Source organism: Muscardinus avellanarius, assembly GCF_963383645.1.
Source record: "Muscardinus avellanarius genome assembly, chromosome: 2".
NCBI classification, from domain to species: domain Eukaryota; kingdom Metazoa; phylum Chordata; class Mammalia; order Rodentia; family Gliridae; genus Muscardinus; species Muscardinus avellanarius.
The window spans coordinates 137,036,134-137,046,899 of NC_137787.1; positions in this window are offsets into that span (position 1 = coordinate 137,036,134).

Consider the following 10,766-nt stretch of genomic DNA (forward strand, 5'->3'; position numbering starts at 1 on the left):
TAAGCCTTCCTTCACCAACCTCTGATTCTCAAGCCTTGGTGAAGTGCTGAGTGGTAGAACCTTTGGTTCCCACAAACAGAATCCAGTTCAGAAAAAGACAGTTTTTGAATTTGAGCATTATTTTATGCTGAATGGCAGAGAATGGAGAAAATGTGTTAACATTAGTGGTGAAAAGGCAAGGGCTCAGGATCTGGGCCACCTTTCAGTGGTGGCAGTGGCTGGCAGTCAACAAATGGCTCCTCACTTTAATTTGATGGTTATACTGAAAGAGATAATTGTTAGAGAGTCAAATTGAGCTAACAAGTGCTCACATTGGCCTTTGAAGTTAAAGTTATGATAAAATCCAGCTTAGTGTGACCCTTACAAGGTGGCCAAAAAACAAATCAATTATCATATCTTTCTGGATATTTCTCCAAGAATAAATAGTAAATGGATTAATAGTTAAATTGTACTAAATTTTGATATGAATGGTGGGAAAATTTGGCTTTTTCCCCAATCCACCCACCCCACTTTAGTCCCAAGTAATGGAAAAACTACTCCAGGTTGGCACAGGCAAAAAGATGGGATCACCTGCTCCCCTTGGCTTCTAGTCTAGGACTATAATTTCAGCCTACAGGGACAGGCCATTGGCATCTCATGTCCTCCACAGTCTTATCTTGTGGAGACCCTGTTCTGAGCATGCATGGCCAAGGGAGCTCAGGCTTCCTTCTACACAGCTCATATTCATAGGAGTGGGCCCTGCCCAGCTCTGCAAACTGAAGCTGCTGGTTGCCTCCACCAAAGCTTGCTCAAGGCAAGCAGAGAGGGGGAAAGGGAACCATCTTCCCAGCACAGCCAGTGGAACAGGGGTGACAGTCTGGGAGAAGTGGAACGTCATGCACATCCAGTCACTCTGGCTATTCCCAGGGAAAGCGACAGGTTGTAAGAATAGGGAACCCCGCATCTCTGCCTGAGAAGAATGATTGCAGGACAGAACATGGAGGAGTTCATATTTAATGATGCTGTCCAAAACAATGGCAATATTAGTGACAAGCAATTGAGAAGGGAGCTCCATGACACTGGTAGCAACCAGCCTAAGGGCAGACCAGTTGAGAGACTAAGAGAACCAGAGAGTCAGCCAAGAAGAATCCTGCAGTGATCAAATCAACCCTGGGCCAGGGGATGGGGTGGGGGGCGTCTAGAAGGTTATAGGCTGTATCCACTCAGGAGCAATTAAAGTGGAATGTGAGGTGGACTCAAAAGTATTCTCCATGGCATGTACTTCTCTATCAGCAAACGTTCTGGAATCTTACTGGAGTAAAGGACTTAACAACTCCGGATCAAACACTAGCTGAAAATAAGCTACTCTGACCCAGGGGTAACTCAGAGACATTATGGTTAAAAATAACATCATTAAGCCGGGCGTGGTGGTGCACGCTTGTAATCCCTGCACTTGGGAGGTGGGGGCAGGAGAATCGAGCAGGTTCAAAGCCAGCTGTGATGGCTTAAAAGACCCTGTTTCCAAATTTAAAAAAAGTATAAAATAGGTCTGGGAGTATAGCCTGGAGGTAGAAGGGTTTCCAGGAACCCCAGTACCACCAAAAAATAATAAATAAATAAATAAATAAATAAATAAATAAATAACATCATTATTATGGTGGTGGACTAGAAGTCTGTGCTCATGGCCAACACCCAGGAGGGGCTGTAAGGAGCACTTGCCACCAACGATGAACAAGTGGAGAAGTTGTAAACTCCCCAAAATGTGAATGTGAACTCCAAAGCACACATGGATATTTCTGAAAATACGATGAGAAAGTAACTGGATAAGAGTTCAAACATAGTCTTTGACCTACAACTGGCTTACGCAAAGCCCAGAGGAGCCCCTAGAAAGCCAGGGGAAAAGGTAAGAATAAGAAGGAAACAATCTGAGCAAAATATCAAAGGCTGCACACTGCAAAGAAAATTAATTCTATCGAATTAGCCTAGTCAAGGCACTAAACAAATAGATAACCAAACTAAAAGAAAAAAAATGTCTAAGAAATGAAAAGGGAAACAACATCCAAATTTGTAATAATATATTATCTAAGATGCTCAGTGTCTGAAAAGAAATTAAGTGACATAACAAAGAAACAGGAAAGTGTGATCCATACACTGGAAAAAATGGCAACTGCTTGTGACCAAGCATGGTGGTGCACGCTTGTAATCCCAGCATTTGTGAGGCTGAGACTGGAGGCTCACAGTTCACAGACAGCCTCAGCTACTTAGCCATTTTTTCAAAAAAAAAAAAAAAAACAATTTAAAAAAAGTGTTTACTTACTAAAAAAGGAGGCTGTACAAAACTCCCTGGTTACATTAGACTTTGTTTTTTACAATGTTTAAAAGTAAAATAGATATATTCAGATATATCTACTAAAAAGGAGCTTATTACAATGTATAAAAAATATAAAAAATAATATTAACGATAATTTTTAGTTATAGCTTTAATCTCTTCATACAGAAAAAATGTTGTACCACAAGTCTAACAACTGGTCAGCATGTGCTGCCAAATCGAGATGTGTATAATGATGGGTATCCTAGTTAGATTGTATATAAAAACCATTAATCTAAAGAAAAATAACTTGTATATAAGCCAAAATTATCCAATGATGTAATCAATTTCTTTATTCTGTATATATTCCTTGACCACTACCTTACAAATTACACTCAGATACAACATCCTTGAGTTGTCTGTGTCTGTTTGTCACCCTCAGCCAAATCCTTGCCCACCTTCCAAGCCCCCTGTCCCAACAGTCCCAGTGCTCCGGCCGAGCAGGTCTGTTGCAGTGAGGCCCTTTGCAACTCAGTAAGACCCTGTTTCAAAATAAAAAAAAGTAAAGAATAAAAAAATTGGGCTGGGAGTTTATCTCGAAGGTAGAATGCCCCTGGGTTCCATTCCTAGAACTGAGGGAAAAAAAAAAAAAAAAAACAACCTGCTTGTTAAAAGCCAGTTTGGGACTTCCGGGAAGATGGCGACCGAGTAAAGCGGCGTTTATGAATCCCACTAACAATCGATCTTTATTACTACAAAATCAGCGCTTTTCATAGCCAGAAAACACCACCAGCAGAGAAATAAAAACTGCACGTAAAAGCCAGTTCGGAGGGAGCACACAAAATTTCAAAACAACTTTTACAAATATTCATAGAAATAAAGGAAATTATATTTAAAGAAGTAAAGGAACAGACAATAACAATTCATTGGGTAGAGAATATTGATAGAAATAATATAATGGCTAGTTTTATCTGTCAATTTGACCAGGCTAAAATCCAGATAGCTAGCAAAATATTTTTGGGTGTGTCTTCTGAAAAGGATTAGCATTTGTACCAGCAGAGTACAAATAAAGTAAAGAAGATGGTCCTCACCAACATGTGTGTCCAGCAAGGGCCTGATGGAACAGAACGGCAGAGGAAGCATGAATTTGCCTTTCCTGACTGAGTTAGGATATTCATCTTCAGATTCCAGATACCAGCACTCCTCATTTTCAGCCTTTAAATTAAGACTGAAACTTATACTAAGCCCCCCAGTTCTCAGTCCTTGGGCTTGAACTGGAGCTTTTCTAGACTTCCAGCTTGCAGAACATGAGACTTCTAAGACTTCATAATGCTATGAGCAAATCCTTCATAATGAATCTCTTTACATAACTCTCCATATATATCCTATTGGCTCTGTTGCTTTGGAGACTCTAGATTAATACAGTGACCACACTTATAGAAAAAGAATCAAGTGGAAATTCTGAAATGAAAATTTCAAAGACCCAAGCTGAAAAATGTATTTGAAGAGCTGAAGAGTATATACGAACTGGCAAAATAATGAGCAAACTTGAAGAAGTGTCAGTAGAGATTATGCAATCTAAAGAAGAAAGAGGAAAACAGTGAAGAAAAAATACAGAAATGTGAAACACATTTATAGCATAGATATGGTGGAGTTACCAGAAAGAGAAAAGAGAGAGAAAGGAAGGGAGGAGAGCTGTCAGAACTGGAAGATGCAGACATGGCATGGTAAGTGGTAAGTGGCAGCTTGGCCCTGGTCCCAATCATTGATGTCCTTCCATTCTGGCCTTCCCTTCCTGCCTTAACAAGTCACTTCCATTTCCCCAGGAAGGGCAACTCTGCCTCCTTCCCTTTGCCTATGCTTCCTTTCTTCCTGGAGGGTACTCTCTCCAAACCCATCTGATGAACAGTTATCCATCCGTGTTACTGATAAAGAATTTGCATGTCAGATCTGCTATTTATGTTACCAGAAAATTGGCAAGTTAGCCACAAGTTGTACCTAATCTTTGCTTGTCTAATTTAAAACAAAACATACAGCATCAAAATTTACAGAAAGTGGACATTTATGAGCTAAACTGAACCAAAGTTGGGTTCGATAGATCTGAACACAAAGACTGAGGCAACCTCTCAGGCCTCCAGGCTATGCTGAATTAAGTCCTAGGTTTTGGTAAACATTTTTTTCTTATTCTGCATAAAATCCTACTATACGATTTTTGAAGAGTCTGTTTCTTTACTTCTCTGTGTGTACGTGTGAATACACATGTGTGTGTGCACATGACTATAATAAAACCTGACAAATGTTCAGTTCAGTTGTTGCTTTTTCTTTAACAAGAACAAAACTCAAGTGACACCTCATCTATGCAGCTTCCCCTCATTGTCATGATGGAATAACTGCTTCTTGCTCCATTCCAAACTTCCATGGTAGTAGATCCACTCATTGACGTGTCTGCCTCCACATGCGACTGCCTCCCGAGGGCAGGGACCTTTTCTTTGCAGTGTATCCTCTCTCTCACACACAGGGCTGTTCTTATTATTTAAAAAGAAGAAGGAAAGCTGGGTGTGGTGGCGCATGCTTGTAATCCCAGCATTTGGGAGGCTGAGACCAGAGGATCGCGGTTCGCGGACAGCCTCAGCCACTACTTAGTGAGGCCCTCTGCAACTTAGTGAGACCCTGTTTCAAAATAAAGAATAAAAAATAGGGTAGGGGATGTAGCTCGGAGGTCAAATGCCCCTGGGTTCCATCCCCAGACCTGCAAAAAAAAAGAAGAAGAAGAAGAAGGAAGAGGAGGAGGAGGAGGAGGAGGAGGAGGAGGAAGAGGAGGAAAGGAAAAAAGGATGGGGACAGGGAGGGAGGGAGGAAGGGAGAGAAAATCACATGTAATATTTATCATAAAGCTATGCTGCTCCCAATACTTTATTTAATAAGCATTCATAATTAAGATCTCCTGTTTTCCTACAAAAATTCACAACCCCAACTGAAGATACACACAGAGGAGTTAGAACCTATAGTAATATAGTATAAATAGAAATCATTAAAGCATGACCATTTATTTAATTGCATTAACAGGTCAAAATAATGTTTCCTTATGTCTTCTTTCTTCCCAAACAGTTCAACCGTGTTTTTTTTTTTTTTTTTTTCCCCACTCACTGAATAACTCAAAATCATTTCCTAGAGGCAGGAAAAAAAAGTACTTCTTATGAGAATTGCTCTTTGAGAGCCTAATCATGTCCCCGGGCGCCCTGGATCCTGGGAGTGACTGCAGATGGAGGCAGGAGGGAGCGCTGAGCTTGGGAGAAACTGCCGTGATTCTGAGCTCAGAAAGCAATGATTCCACCTCCAGCTGAGAGATATAATTATGTAAACACAATGCCCAATGAGGTAAGTATTTGAGTTGTTTTAAAAATATCAGTCCAGGGAAAGGCATCATTAACAATCTGACAAGAGAGATCTTTGGAGCCTCTGTTAAATACAATTAGAGATCACTTCATAGACTTCAATATGTTCTACAAGGAAGGTCACTGCCAGAGTCTCTGGTAGCAGCATGTACAGTAAAGCTCCAATTTAAATTCTGAGACTGGTGCTTAACTTTATATAAAAGTGGTTCTTAAAAGAGGAGTTAGAACCTTAGATTCTCCTGCCATTCTGAGGCCAGCTTCAACAGCATAGTGAGATTCTCAACAACTTAGCAAGACCTTGTTTACAAGTAAAAAATAAAAAGGGCTAGGGTGTATAATTCAGAGGTAGAATGTTCTGAGGTCAATCTTCAAAACCAAACATATGTTACAAGAATATAGAATTTATTAAAAATTGATAACCAATATTGGAGAAATGATACTATCAAAAACCAAATTAGCTGGGCGTGATAGCGCACACTTGTAATCCCAGCATTTGGGAGGAGGAGACCAGAGGATCATGGTTCATGGACAGCCTCAGCTACTTAGGGAGGCCCTTCACAACTCAGTGAGACTTGTTTAAAAAAATAAAAAAAGACTAAAAAATAGAACTGGGGGTGTAGCTCTGAGTAGAATGCCCCTGTGTTCCACCCACTGGGGATGGAACCCGGGGGTGGGGGGGGAGCCAAATTAATCTTCTAGAATTAAAACCAGATGCCAAATACTAAAATAAATTATTGGATGGGCTTACTAGACTTTCAATGGCCACATAAAACACAAGAACCAAGCTGGGTGCAATGGTACATGCCTGTAATCCCAGTATTTTGAGTGGCTGAGACAGGCAGATTTCAGGTTCAAGACCAGCCTCAGCAATTTAGGAAGACCCTTGGCAACTTACTGGGACTCTGTTTCAAAATAATACTGATGATAGTAAAAATAATAACAGGGCTAGGGGTGTAGCTCAGAGCTAGAAACCCCTGAGTTCAGTCCCCAAAACCACACACACACACACACACACACACACACACACACACGGAAGGCTCAGTAAGCTTAAAGAGAGGTCATTAGAAATTAAACACAGAATATAAAAACTGAAGGAAAATAGAACATGTTTCTTTTTTTTTTTTTTTTTTTTTGGTGGTACTGGAGTTCCTGGAAACCCTTCTACCTCTGGGCTACACTCCCAGACACCTATTTTTTATATTTTTATTTGGAAACAGGGTCTCTTAAGCCAGCAAGGCTGGCTTTGAACCTATGCGATCCTCCTGTCTCTGCCTCCCAAGCACGGGGATTACAAGCGTTCGCCACCACACCCGGCAGTGTTTCTACTTTTAAACCATAGGCTTTATGATTAATTTTTGTAGCAGTTCTGGACAGATAAAACATGGGTTGTAAATTTTTACACTTTGTGTCACATTAAAATCCAGTGGTCTCTAAAAGAAAAAATAAAAGAGGAGTTAGATGTTAGATACTTTAAGTCATAACAGAGCACCAGGACATGAGGACACGAGAATGTGAAAATATTGAGTGAAAATAGTAATAACATTTGTTAAACATTCTTTATGTGCCTGGAAGTTGAGTTTCTTACCAGGTACTGTCAGGTACTGTTACTGTCTCCAATTGACATATGAGGAAACAGAGGTGTTTTGTTTTGTTTTGTTTTTGTGTGTGTGTGGTACTGGGGGTGGAACCCAGAGGCTTTCCACCTCCGGGCTATACTCCCAGACCTATTTTATCCTTTATTTGGAAACAGGGTCTCACTAAGTTGCTGAGGGCCTTACTAAGTAGCTGAGGCTGGCTTCGAACCTGTGCGATCCTCCTTTCTCAAGTGCCTCCCAAGTGCGGGGATTACAAGCGTGCGTCACCATGCCTAGCTTGAAACAGAGGTTTCGAAATTACAACACTTGCCCAGCTAGTAAGGAGCAGAAAGGGGTCTCCAACTGACACATGCAGTCAAAATTTTGTGGCTTTTCCTTCCAAGATTAGCTAGAGCTTAAAAAAGAAAGGAAAAGAAAAACTACAGCAACAACAAAAGCATGGCTTAATTCAAAAAGGAACCAAAGAAGCCAATTCATGAAATAGAAAAGGTAAGGCAATTGTATCCAGGACCCCAAGACGGATGGAGTGAGGTCAAGGCGCATGGTCTAGAGAAACATGCACTGCCAGCCCAGACCTGCTACGAACCCCAGAAGCATGGAGAAATGGGCCTTTTAGCAACACCTAGCATGTACTTAGGAAGGAAGAGCAGAGCTGCCCAGCTCCGAGAAACCCACATCACTGTTTACTCTTTGTGACTCAGGCTGTACTAACAAAATTAGAATTTTATTCTCAAATTCTTCTGGCTTAACTTTGGCCTCTAGAAAATATTATGAGTCTGAAGATTCCCAATAGGTTGAAGGGAATGGTTATCCATATCTCACTCAGCCCTACAGTATTATTTTTAAAATTAATCCTAGGTGTATGTTCTAATTCTACCATTCATTTTGGTCTTTGAAACCTGGCTTGTAATTCTCTTACATTTTTTTATTGTCACCTTTGGAAGAATCAGCTATTTATTTATCTTCCTTCTTTCCTCTTTTCATTTTTTCTTTCTTCCATACTAAGATGCAAGGACATTTTACCTTGGAACTATGCCATAGTCCTTTATTTATTTATTTTTTAATTTTGAAACAGAGTCTCACTAAGTTGCTGAGGCTGGCCTCAAACCTATGATCCTCCTGTATGATCCTTCCATTAACTGGGTTTACAGGTGCACACTGCCATGCCCAGCTCTGACATTACTCTCTCTTTTTTTTTCTTTTGGTGGTACTGGTTAAGCATTCTTTATGTGCCTGGAAGTTGAGTTTCTTACCAGGTACTGTCAGGTACTGTTACTGTCTCCAATTGACATATGAGGAAACAGAGGTGTTTTGTTTTGTTTTGTTTTTGTGTGTGTGGTACTGGGGGTGGAACCCAGAGGCTTTCCACCTTCTACCTCTGGGCTACACTCCCAGACACCTATTTTTAATATTTTTATTTGGAAACAGGGTCTCTTAAGCCAGCGCTCTGGCTTCCAACCTGCGTGATCCTCCTGTCTCTGCCTCCCAAGCACGGGGGTTACAAGCGTGTGCCACCACGCCCGGCTCTGACATTTCTTTCTTTGTGTGTGTGTACGGGACTGGGGATGGAACCCACAGACATTCTACCTCGAGTGACACTCCTAACCCTATTCTTTTATTCTTAATTTTGAAATAGGGTCTCACTGAGTTACAAAGGGCCTCACTGTAGCTGAGGCTATTTGCAAACCTCAATCCTGTCTCAGCTTCCAAAATGCTGGGATTATAAGCGTGTGCCACCACGCCTGGCTTTCAATTCCTTTCTGACACTGTTGTATTTCTTTTTTATTTATTTATTTATTTTTTAATTGGCGCATTGTAATCATATATCACATTAGAATACAAGACTTAAGAGGATATACAAGCACACATCATCCAATTAGCCCTCATCCAGCCCCCATCCCATTCCCTCCCCCTCCCTCGATCACATGCTTGTTTGATGGTTAACTTTGATACATTTGTTTATGTACCTCCTGCATTTTAAACAGGCTCCATCCTCCCATATTCCATACCCTCTGATTGGTCACCTTAGTTGCTTCACTATAGGGCCCTTTCTATAGGTTGACCTCTTCCTGTTGCCCCTTTCCTCCTAGTTTTTGCTGATTAGGGTAAGCATCTGATTTTTATTTTCTGCGATATTTCTCTGTGCATGCCGCGTTGCAAGTACCGATCCCACTCTTCATGGCCCCAGTAGTGGCCTGGCTACCCGGTGGACTGATTCAGACCTCGCTGGCTCAAACAGCGGCCTTGCCTTATGGGAGGCCCCGATTCTGGTCTTGCTGGCCCCAACACCAGCCTAACCCCTCAGCTGGCTTGGATCCCGGCCTAGGAGGCCCCAGTAGCGGCCTTGCCTCACGGCAGGCTCAGATGCCGGCCATTGGCCCTGTCACCGGCCTAACCCCTTGGCAGGCTCCGATCCCGGCCTCGGAGGCCCCAGCACCGGCCTTGCCTCATGGCAGGCTCCGATGCTGGCCGCTGGCCCCGGCATTGGCCTAACCCCTTGGCAGGCTCCGATCCCAGCCTCAGAGGCCTCAGTAGCGGCCTTGCCTCACGGTAGCTTTGATGCCGGCCATTGGCCCCGGCACCAGCCTAAACCCTCGGCAGATTCTTATCCTGGCCTCGGAGGCCCCAGCACCGGCCTTGCCTCATGGCAGTCTCCGATGCCAGCCTCACCGGCCCCAGAAACGGCCTAACCCCTCGGCAGGCTCCAATCCCAGCTGCGGAGGCCTCATTAGTGGCCTTGCCTCACAAAAGGCTCCGATGCCAGCCACTGGCCCTGGCACCGGCCTAACCCCTTGGCAGGCTCCGATCCCGGCCTTGGAGGCCCCAGCACCCACCTTGCCTCACGGCAGGCTCTGATCCCAGCCACACTGGACCTGGCACTGGCCTAACCCCTCGGTAGGATCCGATCCTGGCTTCGGAGGCCTCAGTAGCGGCCTTGCCTCATGGAAGGATCCGATGCCGGCCATTGGCCCCAGCACCGGCCTAACCCCTCGGCAGGCTCTTACCCCAGATTTGGAGGCCCCAGCACCGGCCTTGCCTCACGGCAGGCTCTGATGCTGGCCGCTGGCCCCGGTATTGGCCTAACCCCTCGGCAGGCTCCAATCCCGGCCTTGGAGGCCCCAGAACCCACCTTGCCTCACGGCAGGCTCCGATCCCAGCCACACTGGACCTGGCACTGGCCTAACCCCTCGGTAGGATCCGATCCTGGCTTCGGAGGCCTCAGTAGCGGCCTTGCCTCACAGAAGGATCCGATGCCAGCCATTGGCCCCAGCACCGGCCTAACCCCTCGGCAGGCTCTTACCCCAGATTCGGAGGACCCAGCACTGGCCTTGCCTCACGGCAGGCTCCAATGCTGGCCACTGGCCCCAGTATTGGCCTAACCCCTCGGCAGGCTCCAATCCTGGCCTCAGAGGCCCCAGTAGTGGCCTTGCCTCACGGAAGACTCCGATGCCGGCCGCTGGCCTCAACACTGGCCTAACCCTTTGGCAG